The sequence below is a fragment of the Lithobates pipiens genome, unplaced genomic scaffold, assembly GCF_037356315.1.
Source record: "Lithobates pipiens isolate NorthernLeopardFrog02 unplaced genomic scaffold, aLitPip1_a1.2 Scaffold_28, whole genome shotgun sequence".
NCBI classification, from domain to species: Eukaryota; Metazoa; Chordata; class Amphibia; order Anura; family Ranidae; genus Lithobates; species Lithobates pipiens.
Genome location: NW_027507789.1, coordinates 132,491,037 through 132,504,022, shown reverse-complemented (window position 1 = coordinate 132,504,022; position 12,986 = coordinate 132,491,037). Strand labels below are relative to the sequence as shown.

At 46.5% G+C, this 12,986-nt stretch overlaps 1 long non-coding RNA gene across 1 annotated transcript in view; it reads right to left on the bottom strand.

Annotated features, from left to right (window-relative positions):
- Positions 1–456: 456 nt before the first annotated feature.
- LOC143934900 (uncharacterized) overlaps positions 457–12,986 on the bottom strand; it is a 181,340-nt gene continuing 168,810 nt past the window's right edge. The window contains exon 3 of the long non-coding RNA XR_013263424.1: positions 457–566. This is a non-coding gene — a long non-coding RNA (uncharacterized LOC143934900). The remainder of the gene's footprint in view (positions 567–12,986) is intronic.

Sequence of the window (12,986 nt, the reverse complement as noted above, 5' to 3'; positions counted from 1 at the left end):
TAGTAAATAACCCCCATTGTGTCAACATTAATATTAAACTGCACATCAATACCACCATGTTCCTTTTTATAAATCAAACTTAAATGGACATTAAATACAGTAGCTACAGCAATGATTCCCTAAGTAGCCGCTCAGATGTTTGGGTTCTCCTGCTTTCCCTGTGGTGACCCCACAATACACCAGCACACCAATAGTGATAAATGGGCTTTACTAAAATGACAATAAGCCTTCTGGGAAAATAAATGTTTAAAAAAATTTGACAATAGGAGGATCAACACATTACCAAGCACCAAAATGCACAAAGACACAGTGATTTAAGTAGAGATGGTGTTTGTCACCCTGCCAGAATGCAGAAGGCGAATGAGGGAGGAATAACTCTACCAGCAACAGCAAAAACAGAAGTAAATATAACTGAACTCTATTAAAGTATAAATAACAATGTCACCTATGTATACTGTGCAGGTCCTATCTTGCCAGTGGCCAGTTCTCATGAGCGGGTAACACTCCTGCTCCTCATTCCAGCATCCTGGTTTTGGCTGTGGCATTTTCCTTAACTGTCTGTTCACCTGCAAAGTGATTGATGTGGTCAGTCTTTGGGTAGAGACCAAACCTGATTTAAGCCAGCCAAGCCTGCAGTCTCATGCTTGTGATATTGCATTTATAACACGTGCTCCAAGCTCTGTTTGTCTGTCCTGCTCTACTGTTTGTATTCCCTCGTTGACAACCTTGGATTAGATATTGCCTACTCTCTGAACTCTGCTTGCCTTTTGTTTACGGATTGACCCTGACTATTCTGAATCTTGCCTGCCTTGTACCTGTACGGTCATTGAACCACACTGCCTGTCTGCCAAACACAAGAATCTGTTTGCTTTGCTCAGTTCATGCATGCCCTGGAGTGGTAACCATGCTCTATAGCATTGTGTATAAGTCCTGGGGGCAACCGAGTACTGGTAGGCCTGCTTGCCTTATGGGAAAGGGGGCAGTTATAAGTGAAGAACACAGCAGCTTACCCCACCTGTGTTAGGGGTAAGCGTGACACCAGTGAAGTAAATATAAGCAAAATCTCCTGCATGTGGACACCTTTAACCCTGCGCTGGGTGCTCACACCATACACAAGAGTATTTGAAATTCACTGGTGAAGAGACCAAAAAATCATATGGTGGATGAAGATGAATGTAGGGAGAGGACAGGACTCCTTAACAGAAAGCAAGTGGGATCTAGTAGGAAGCAGCAAAATCAGTGCACACAAGGATGGTCAAGGGCCTCTCACCAGTCAGATGCCCTTTAGATGTCTTTCTGTCAGTGGCCCGATAACTAAAGTAGATAGTGATGGATGCAACAAAGGGCATACAATCCCCAAGTTTGGCAATGCTGGCTGCAGAATAGATTCCTTAGTCTCAGGATATTTCTGCACCTCATATCTTCACACATCAGGTGAAAGGGAAAAGGAGCACAGCACATTGGAGCTCCCCTCTCCAGCCTGAACCTCCCTTTCAGGTCCTTTCTGTGTGTTCCTCTTTCTTCACCCCAGCCTTGCTTCCTGCCTTGGCTCACTCTGCTTCCTCTGCCTGTGCCATGGGTGGACTTAAGGCCAGCTGCCGACAGTCAATCACAATCCTCCAGTCTCTTTGCTATCTCCCAATGACCTGTTTATTGGCATAAAGGGGCCGCATGCCAGGGGTAAAGGACATAAGCAAATATTCTCTCGCTGCACTAGTGTATAATATCCCAGCAGAACTGTAGGCTGGAGTGCGCATGCGCTCCGGCCGTCTAAGGCATCCAGACCGTGCGATTGTTAGCGGATCTTCACAGCGAGACCATCTACGCACTCCGGACACGGCAGAGACACCTCCCGTATGTCGCAGGGGCTTCCCAAGAGGGACGTTAACCGGCATCTTAACTTTGGCCTGGTTCCCCCTGAGCCTTCCAAGATGGCGGCCGCGTTGAACCCATGCAGCGGCACCGCTACAGGCCCCATCGATGCAGACCCTCCTCTGACTCCTCTTCCTCTTGTGAGTAGTGGCCAACATCCCTTCTCATCACCGACATCCACTGAATCTCTCCTGGGCAGACTGCAGACTGGGATGCCTTATTCCCCCCTCAGCAATACACCGGGCAGTATGCTAGCTTCCCCACAGGCCCCTGTCATGCAGGCTATTCACTCCCCTGACATGGCACAGCTTCTTAACAGCTTTTCTGACATGCTGGCAGCAGGCCTTGCTCAAAATGCTGCACAGATTACTACATCCATTAAAGCAGATATACAGAGCCTAGGGGCCAGGATAGATGCGATTGAACAAGCGGTTGATGACTCTAATGCACGCACAAACCAGAACACTTTGTGTATACAATCACTTCAGGACCAACTTGAAACTGCCCATTCCAAATTAGAAGATTTGGAAAACAGAAGCAGAAGATACAATTTCCGTATCAGAGGCATCCCCAAATCCACTTTAGATGTGCAGGACACAGTCAAAGCCCTGATTAAAGATCTTATCCCTGATATTCCTGACCACAGGCTGGAACTGGATAGGGCGCATAGAGCCCTTCAAGCCCCTCGTCAAGATGGCCTCACCAGGGATATTGTTGTCAATCCCCACTTTTATGGGGTCAAAGAGGAAATCATGAAGAGATCGCGCAATAGAGAGGACATACTTTTGCACGGCAATAAAATCCAGATTTTTGCTGACATCTCTCCGGCTACTATCCAGAAGAGGAGATCCCTCAAACCACTCCTGGAAGTCCTTTCCCAGAAATTGATTAAATACAGATGGGCCTTCCCCTTTCGCCTGCAATTCCAGTATAAGGAGAAATCCTACAACTTCACAAACTTCCAAAACGGCGAACGCCTACTTCTCCAGCTTGGTCTCATCTCCCAGGATGTCGACCATGACCAGATGGAAACCCGTTCCAGCTCCTCTAAGAGGCCCCCTCCGACCAGCCCGCTTCCCCCGATGTGGATGAAACAAAAGTCGAAGAGACACCGTGACTCCATCCCCCCAAGATGACTCCCTCGGCCTGCGTTCCCGGCTGTGAACGGCCCTAATCCTCTGCCTAGGCCGGCTTTTTCTCTCGGAATGATCCACCTATATACCCAGACAGTTCTTGCTTTTTTGAACTTCTTGCTTTTTTGAACATTTTTTACTTTTTTTTTTCTTTTGAACTTTTACTTTTTGAACTTTTTTTTTTTTACTTTTTTACCTTTTTTTTTTTTTTACTTTTTTACTTTTTTACCCCTTTTTGAACTTTTTTTTTAAATTTTATTTTATTGTATCATTGTTTATCCTATCATTATGTGTTGTTTGTTTGAGCCTGTCTGTTTAAGCCCAATGTTTTGATGGTTCACCTACGTGGATCGGACCCCTGGTGGTCCCCCCGTCATTTTGAAATGTGTAATGCCTTGCGGCCGGAGCGGAACTCTTTGCCGCTCCCCCTGTTGTACTCTCGAGGGTTCCTTATTTTCCCTCGGGACGCCACCAGGCTTTCATCCCACTGTAGGGATGCCTTCTTACCGTTCCCCATTCTGTTTAGGGAACCGGAGCAGGTGCTGGCCGCCCAGCCCTGCTGACATGCAGCCCAGGATAGCTTCTTTCCTCTCTTCTCACCCTTCTCTCTCTCTCCCCCCTTTCTGGCTTTCCCTCCTTTTCTTTGCCCCCTTCTCCCTCTTCCCTCAGGTACCTCCAAAGGGAGCTCCCCACCCGTCTTCCAAGTGGCCCTGGGATCGATCCCGCCTGTTGTCTCCAATGAACTCCTCTCTGCTGGATCAGGTGAGACCCTTATGCCTTTTTTTGCTCCTCCACCCTCATGTCCAAGGGTGATGATCCCCCCACGCTCCAATCCCTCCGGATAGGGACACACAACACGCAGGGCCTGAATTCCCCAATGAAGAGACGCAAAGCCTTCCATAGCTACCACTCGAGAAAACTTAGCATTATTCTACTACAAGAGACCCACTTCCCGAAAAGCTTTAACCCTACCTTCTTACATCATAATTACCCCACCTTTTTTCTTGCTAACGCTGAGGATAAGAAGCGAGGAGTGGCCATTCTCATTTCTAAACACATCCCGTTCACCCTCTCCAATATAGTCAGAGACAGTGAGGGGAGATACCTTCTTGTCAAAGGCCATGTGAATGGGACTTTGTTCACCTTCATCTCATACTATGCTCCTAACAAGGGCCAGACCTGTTTCTTCTCCTCGATGTTAACTTCCCTCTCTCCTCACATAGAAGGTAAAGTGGTCCTAGGAGGCGACTCAAACGTCGCCTTCGACCTCCTTTCTGATAAATCATCCCTCCACAAAACCATCCTTAAAAGGCCACCCAAACAGAGCCTCACTATCGCACGACTCCTCCACTCGATGGGCATGATTGATGCCTGGAGGGAGCTTCACCCCACAACTAGGGACTACACACACTTTTCTGCTCCGCACAACACGTATGCCCGCATCGACCATATCTTCCTACACTCTTCAGACATATCACTGGCCTCTCAGGCTACCATATGCAAAGTCCCCTGGTCTGATCATTCCCTAGTTTCTATTACGCTTTCAGGTCTGTTGAACAAAGCAAGCACCCCTCAATGGCGCCTTGGGGACTCTCTCCTATCCAATGCAGCTCACCGCACTATGCTTGAACATGAACTGAAGAATTATTTCCGTCACAATGACACTGATGATATCTCTCCTGGTACTCTTTGGGAAGCCCACAAGGCGGTCATGAGGGAGAGCGAGAGAAATGAGTGGACATCGTAAAACTTGAGAAAGAATTTCGCTCCATCAGCCAAGCCCACAAAGCTAACCCTTCCCTCTTTTCTCTCGCACACCTCGATGCGGCTAGGCTTGCACTTAATACAGCTCTTACCTCCAACGCGGAACAGCACCTGCGGTGGGTAAGCGGTAGATTCTACCTTAATTCTGACAAATTGGGCCCCCATCTCGCGGCTAAACTCTCCCCGAAATATAGAGTAAGAGCTTTACCAAAAATCAGATCCCTGTCTGGCTCTCTGACCCAAAATCCCAAACAAATTCTAGAGGCCTTCCACAAATTTTATTCCGACCTCTACTTGGGCCCTAACCCAGGTAACGACCAAACGATCGACTCGTTTTTTAACAGCATTTCCCTCCCCAAAATTTCTGCTGCCCACCGATCCATCATGGATGCCCCTTTCACCGAGGAGGAGGTCAGTGAGGTGATCAAGTCCCTGAAAAAAAACTCTGCCCCTGGCCCGGACGGATTCTCCAATTGTTACTATAAATCCTTCTCGGAAATCCTCTCCCCCTTCCTGACCCGATTCTTTAACTCCCTGGGCCAGAACTCACCCGTTGACCCAGCTTCCAATCTCGCATACATATCTGTCATACCTAAACCTGGCAAGGACCAGAGCCTAGTGAGCAACTACAGACCCATTTCCTTGATCAACAACGACCTCAAAATAATGACAAAAATTCTCTCTAACAGATTGGGCTCCTTTATAAGTTCCTATGTCCACAAAGACCAGGTAGGCTTTATCCCGGGGAGACAGGGCCCAGATCAGATACGGAGAGCTGTAGACATTATCTCTGTCCTCCAGGCTCGGTGGGACGGGAGCCCCCCACAGGAGGGCTTCCTCCTCTCGCTTGACTTACAGAAAGCATTTGATACTATCACTTGGCCCTTTTTATTTCGCACCCTTGAGAACTGGGGATTCGGTTCTCATTTCAGGACCCTCCTGGGTTCCTTATACTCACAGCCCAGGGCTCAAGTCAGACTTCAGGGACACCTCTCTGACCCGTTCCCGATCTCCAAAGGCACCAGACAGGGTTGTCCCCTATCTCCCCTTCTCTTTGCCATAGGCGTCGAATCGCTTGCGATCGCCATCAGGAACCACCCAGGCATCCTTGGAGTTCACTGCGGCCAATCCGTACATAAGTGTGCGTTATTTGCTGATGATGTCCTCCTTTTTGTTACCAACCCTCTTATATCTACTCCCAATATCCTCCAACTTCTTCTTCAATTCGGGCAAGCCTCAGGGTTACAGGTTAACATGTCCAAATCCTTAGCCCTTAATATCTCCTCCCCCAAGCCACAGTAGACCGGCTCACGGAACGTTTCCCCTTCTCCTGGAGCACTTCCTCCATTCCCTACCTGGGAGTTCACCTCACTCCCAAATTTGACCAACTCTACAAACACAATTACCCCCCTATGTTTAAGAAGCTCAAGACGGATTTAGATCACTGGTCCCTCCACAAATTATCATGGATCGGTAGGGTGAACGCGGTCAAAATGACCCTTCTCCCTAGGATTCTTTACCTATTCCGCTCGCTCCCCATTCTTGTTCCCCAATCTCACATCCAAAACCTCCAATTGTCCATTAACCGATTTATTTGGGGGACCTCCACCCATAGACTCCCCAAAAACACTCTATTCCGACCCAGACGGAAAGGAGGCTTGGGCTTGCCCAACCTCCTCTGGTACTATCACGCTGCTCACTTGAACCAAATTTCGACTGTTTACTCAAGAGGACCCAAACCAGATTGGATTGAAATGGAGAGACAGGCAATCCCCAACTTCACCATTGACTTTCTTCTTTGGCGCCCCTCAAAAAGCAGACCCCCGATCATGTCCCCTACTCTCTCCCATTCCTTCGCGATTTGCGACACCCTGCATAAGCTGAATAATGTTACTTCCAGCTGGCACCCCCTAGCCCACATCTTTAATAACTCCGCCTTCCCCCCCGGTTTAAATATTAAAGCTTTTTAATGGTGGCTGGACAAAGGCCTTTACAGGATTGGTCACTTTTTTAATATGAATGGCCCCGTCACTTTGAAGCAATGCATCTCCCAACTCGCCATGCCCCCCACGGAGCAGTTCCGCTTTCACCAGATAGTTCACTTCTTACACACTCTCCTACCCACCAGTTCAGATCGCCTCGGGGTCACTCCCTATGAACAGTGGTGTGTATAGGCCATGGACATGAAGGGGGAATCTCCCTGATCTACACAGCTCTGTCTACGCCCTCGGAGAAAACAAGTTATATGCAAAGCTGGGAACGAGACCTTGACTTGGAGTGGGACATGGACACTTGGCACTCCTATTTCACGAGGGCCTTCGCAGGGATCCTTAATGTCTCCCTCATTGAAGCAGACGTTAAGGTCCTCACTAGGTGGTATCTGGTCCCGACCCGCCTAGCTAAATTCTACCCTCAGACCTCGCCTCTCTGTTTTCGAGGCTGTGGTCACTTGGGCTCCCTTCTCCATATCCTGTGGGAGTGTCCCCGGGTCAGAAGCTACTGGAACAAGATCTTCTCCCTGATCCGCAAGGTCACTGACGTTGCGGCCCCCCAAACTCCAGCTATAGCGCTCCTGAACCAGCCAATCCCTAAAATCTCTAAATACCAGCAATGTTTGATCCATTACATTCTCATTAGTGCCAAGATGACCATAGCCCGGTCTTGGAAGTCCCCAAGGGTCTCGTACCCAGCAGCTAAACAAAAAATCTCCTGGATTATGTTCCAAGAAAGGACCTCTATCATTGATAAATCTAAAAGATTCAAAAAAATCTGGGATCCCTGGGCTCGCTACGTAGGGGTTCTCCTCTAGTCCTAGAACGGGACGTAATTTTGACAACCAGTGTCACAGCGAGATCCCCGTCTCTCCTAAGGAGCTCCCCCTGACATGGGTACCTCCCCGACCCACTCCTTCCCCTTCCCCCTTTTCCTCTTCTGTCCCCTCTGCTTCTGTCCTGTCTTTCCCCCCCTCTTTACTCCGCCCCTCCCCTCGAAATCTTTCGTCGGGAGGTGATGGATATATGGCACAAGATCAGAGCCTGGACTGAGCAAGATTATTCGCTCCTACCTATCGGCCTGCAATAGCACTGCTGTCTTATGGCCCGTAGGGCCTATCCCACTCTGGCCCCTCCCTTTGTGTCTTTTTCTGGGGGGTCCAGAGTTGGATAGCACTAATTGCTATGCTATCAGTCACTGAGTTTGTATGGTTGACATTCTTCCTTTTAAGTTATCCTATGTCAGGCTTGATGCACACGGTATTCCTAGGGGGTTAGGGGTTTGGGGGGCTCTGAGCTCCTGGCACAGTCTGAGCCCATGTGGGGTGTCTGGAAGCCGGGCTCCCCAAAGGAAATTGGATTCTCCCCTCACCACTAAATCGTACCCCTCTCCCCCTCCCCTGGACTTCTCTTATAGTAGCGGACTCCCATGTGCATCACTCGCTCCCCCCCAGTTCACACGAGCCCGGCATCCATGGCCTTTATCTTCGTGGATACTGTTTGCGGGTGCTATTCTCCCCCTTTGTATTGTTCCTTGGCATACTGTTTTTTGTTCCTTACCATGTGCCTTACTGCTGACTCTCCTGCGTGAGAGCAATTTGATCCATGTATCACCTTTGTTTCAATAAATATCTTTTTTTTTTTTTGAGTTTAAAAAAGAACTGTAGGCTGACAGGCATAAACATTGACTTAATGTAGAACTATGGTTTCCCCAAAAATATATGTGGTGCAGCATTTCATTGCAACTGCATCTTGTAAATTATAACCCATCAGTCCAGAGCACCTGCTGACATTTTTCTGCACTCCAGTTCCTGTTTTCATGCATAGATCAGTCACTCATAGCTCCAACTTTTTGAGATGGTAATGACAGCTATCAGCAAAAGTATGCAGGCATATGACACACCCCTTGCCACGCCCCCTTAAAGGAGAATTGTACATAAAAACAAGATTTGTTAAGTGCTTTTTTTTTTTAACTACTATTATTCCTTTATATTGGCTTTTGGAATTTACAAATGCAGCAATTTAGAATTTGGATGAAAGGTTTAGTGCTGGAAAACACTTTCTGAAAAACAAAAAGTACATTTTATATACAACTATATAGATCAGACCAAAATGAGGGACAAATGAGGAGGAAAGAGGGACAGGGGGGCATTGCTCCAAATCAGGGACAGTCCCTCGAAATCAGGGACAGTTGGGAGCTATGGTCACTTAGCCTTATTTCCATGTCCTATGCACAAAAATATAAGAACTAGAGTGCATAAAATGGCAGCAGGTGCTCTGGACTGATGAGCCAAAATTTGAAATATTTGAAATATTTGAAATATTTGGCTGTAGCAGTTTGTTCATGAAAGCCTTAATATCAGTACAATAATGAGTGTCTGCAGGCAACAGTGAAGCATGATGGAGGTTCCTTGCAAGTTTGGGGCTGCATTTCTACCAAATGGAGTTGGAAATTTGGTCAAGATCAATGGTGTCCTCAAGGCTGAGAAACATAGGCAGATACTTATCCATCATGTCATACCATTAGGGAGTCGTGTGGTTGGCCCCAAATTTATTCTGCAGCAGGACAACAATCCCAAGACACAGTCAATGTCACTAAGAACTATTTTCAGCATAAAGAACAAGGAGCCCTGGAAGTGTTTTGGCCCCCACAGATCTCAACATAATCGAGTCTGTCTGGGATTACATGATGAGACAGAAGGATTTGAGGCAGTCTACATTCACAGAAGATCTGTGGTTAGTTCTCCAATATGTTTGGAACAATCTAGCTGCTGAGTTCCTTCAAAAACTGTACAAGTGTACCTAGAAGAATTGATCCTGTTTTGAAGACAAAGGGTGGTCATAAAAAATATTGATCTGATTTTGATTTCTCTTCATTTCCTTTTCATTTTGCTAATTGATAAAAATAAACTATTAAGGCCTCTTTCACATGGGACAGATCAGTGATGATCCGCCCCGTGAACATCCGCTTACTCAGCGAGGATCGCTCCCTCGATCCCCATTGAGCAGGAAGATGACAGGTCCATCTCTGCACACTGTGCAGGGAAGGACCTGTCAGAGCGCCGCTCTCCCCTATGGGGGATCAGATGACGACGGATTGCAGAGTCCGTCATCACCCGATCCGATCCGCAGACGGATGGAAAAGTAGGTTTTTCCTCCGTCACACTTTTTCAGATTGGAGCGGGTCGGATGTCAGCGGTGACATCCGGCGCTCCATAGAGGTCTATGGAGAATCTGTTCAGGTCCGCCTGAAAAACTGACAGGAGGACCTGAACGGATCGTTTGTGTGAAAGAGGCCTTAGCCCCTGTACACACGGCCAGAGATTTTGCCAACCAAATCCGTCAGATTTTGTCCGTTGGATTTAGTCCGACGGATTGTGTTCGAAACTGTTGCATACACACGGTCGGGCCAAGTTGTCTGATTTAGCGGTTGCCAAGAACGCGGTGACGTAAGCCGTGTACGGCGGGACTAGAAAAATGAAGTTCACCACCACGTCCGGCACCCTTTGGGCTCCTTCTGCTGATCTCGTGTTTTAGTAGAAGTTTGGTGAGAGACGATTCGCGCTTTTCAGATTAGTGATTCAGATCGCTACCGCTCTTCAGTTTGTGCTTGTCTTTGCGTATCTGATAATCAGTGCGTGCAGTCATTAAGTATTTGCTTCTCATTGTGGACTATATCTTGGTATAGTACGCTTTGAAAGGCATTTTTTATTGTCTGCTTGCTTCTGCTATTCAGGTCGTCCTTTCAGGCCTTGCTGTTTATCGGTGCTTTCTGGTGTCCATTCTGACCAGCCGACCGTTTTCCAAACATGTTTCGTCTATGTACTCATCATACAGTTTGTGCTATGAAGGGGCTTCGTGTTGGGGTTCTTACTTTGACTTTGACACAAGCCCGGTCCATGAACAGGGAGGGGAGGCGTTTGTGGACCAAGAATTGGTTGCGCCAGCGTCACCAGTTCTCCCCCATGCCTTTGCTCCGTGAGATCCGCAAGAATAATCCTGATCATTTCTGGATTTTTCTCAGGATGACGGACCCCGTTTTTCACCGTCTGCTGGCTTTGCTGACCCCTTATATGACCAGGCAGGATACCTGCATGTGGCAAGCCATCACTCCGGAGCAGAGGCTCATCGCCACGTTGCGCTACTTGGCGACAGGGAGAAGACTTCAGGACCTCAAGTTCTCTACAGGCATCTCCCCCCAGGCTCTGGGGATCATTATTCCAGAGACCTGTTCTGCCATCATTTAGCTCCTGCAGAAGGACTATATTATTTATAGTTTTATCCTTAAACATCACATTCTATGTATTTCATGATTGCTAATGTCTTGCATTTCTTTCCTCATTCCCTAATTACCATCATTGCAATATGCTCTAATTCATATGCTCTGCCCCTTTGTCCTCATGCATTTTTTTTCCTCACTAACTTCCCCACCATGCTCTTCTTGGCCCCTAAAACTATAGTCTAGTCACTTACCAATGTCTTTTGGCAGCTCCATAGTATTGCTTTCCCCTAAACACCCCCTAAAATCTCTACAAATGTGATGTGTGTGCTTCAATTCATGCAAAGTGACCTTTTTTAGATTTTTGGAGTTGTGCCAAACTCATTAGTAACCCCCCTCTCCCCAACTGCTACCTCATCTGATAGCAATCTTCTATCTGATGACTTGACCCAACCCAATACACACTCTAAATACCTTTTTCATGATCACATTTATGGACAAATTCACCAAAGCATGTAGTGTAAGGGCCTGCCTCAATACTTTCAAATGCTATTTTGATTTTTTTAACACATTAATTTTCTTGCTATGTAATAGCAGAATGTCAAAATGTGCTTCCATTTTGGTATTATGACACTTCTTATCTGTCCGGTGGGCTGCCAATAGTGTAACTAAGGAGGGGCTTCCCAAAGTATCACACATTATTTAGGCATTCAGCTCTCAATCAAGTGGAGAGGGTTACCTGTCCTAAACATCCCCCCTCATTTTTTAGCAAGGGCCCATCAGATGGGGGGGGGGGGGGATATGACTCTCATAAGGGGACCTTATACTTTAGACTGAGGCCTACCACTTTGCCAGTTTTATTTAAGTTGTGCCTTTTTCACCAACAGTGCAAACCCAAGTTCAGAGCGAGATGAGGGGACAGTCTCTTCTTCAGATAATGTTATTATGTTGTGGGTCTGCTACACACACACCTTCTTTTTGTTAACGAATGTATGTAGTGCATTACTGATCAAAATCATGCTCATTTTCAGCACCATGGCAGGAAAATGGCATGATTGTCCAAATTTACACCTCACTGTGGGTGCTTTTTACTAAAGGCACATCCACTTTGCACTACAAGTGCACTGCAAAAGTACACCTGAAACTGCACTTGGAGTGCAAAGTGGAGTTGCCTTTAGTAAATCGCACTCCTTCTCAGCACAAACTCAAATTTGACTACAAATACATTTTATGCCCAATGAAAAAGGAAGCCACACATTGTTGAGAAGTCAACTTTTTAATACAAGCACATTCATATGTGCGTTTATTAAAGGTTTTTACAACAAGCCAAGAGATTTTGTGTATCCAAAACAGTTTAATCATATTTTTTTTTACTTGTTTTATTTGTGTAAACAGGCATGTATCAAACCGTAAAATACAGAACACAGGAACTTACAAGTTCAACTTTGAAAAGTGAAGACAATATCAGACCTGAGTATGTACAAACTGGGCTGATATTGCCTTCATCACATGGGGTGTGACCCCTGAAAAATCCAAATTTGGAAGATGCACACAGTGTGTCAACATGTGCTATCTCCCATCGTGGGGGATCAATGTACATGCTTTGGGGCTGCAACCTCTTCATCTCAGACACTTTCCACAAAACACGTACATTGATCCCCCATGATGGGAGATAGCGCATGTTTACACACTCTGTGCATCTTCCAAATTTAGAATTTTGCAAAATACAACATTTTTATGTTAAAAAGCAAAAATAAAACCCTATCTAGTTTTTTCGTTTTCACACTCTCCCCAAAACATCAATGATGTTCTTCTTTTTATTTTTAACATCATTGATGTTTTGTTGTACAATTTCCAAATCACGATTGCACCCCATTATCTCCCCGATCAAGATCTGGGCACTTTCACTGGTAAAACGGGAATCTTGCTCCACATCACCTACAAAACAAACACACCATGTAATCCAAATATGGTGATATACATTGATGAGCTCACCGGAAGCTGTGT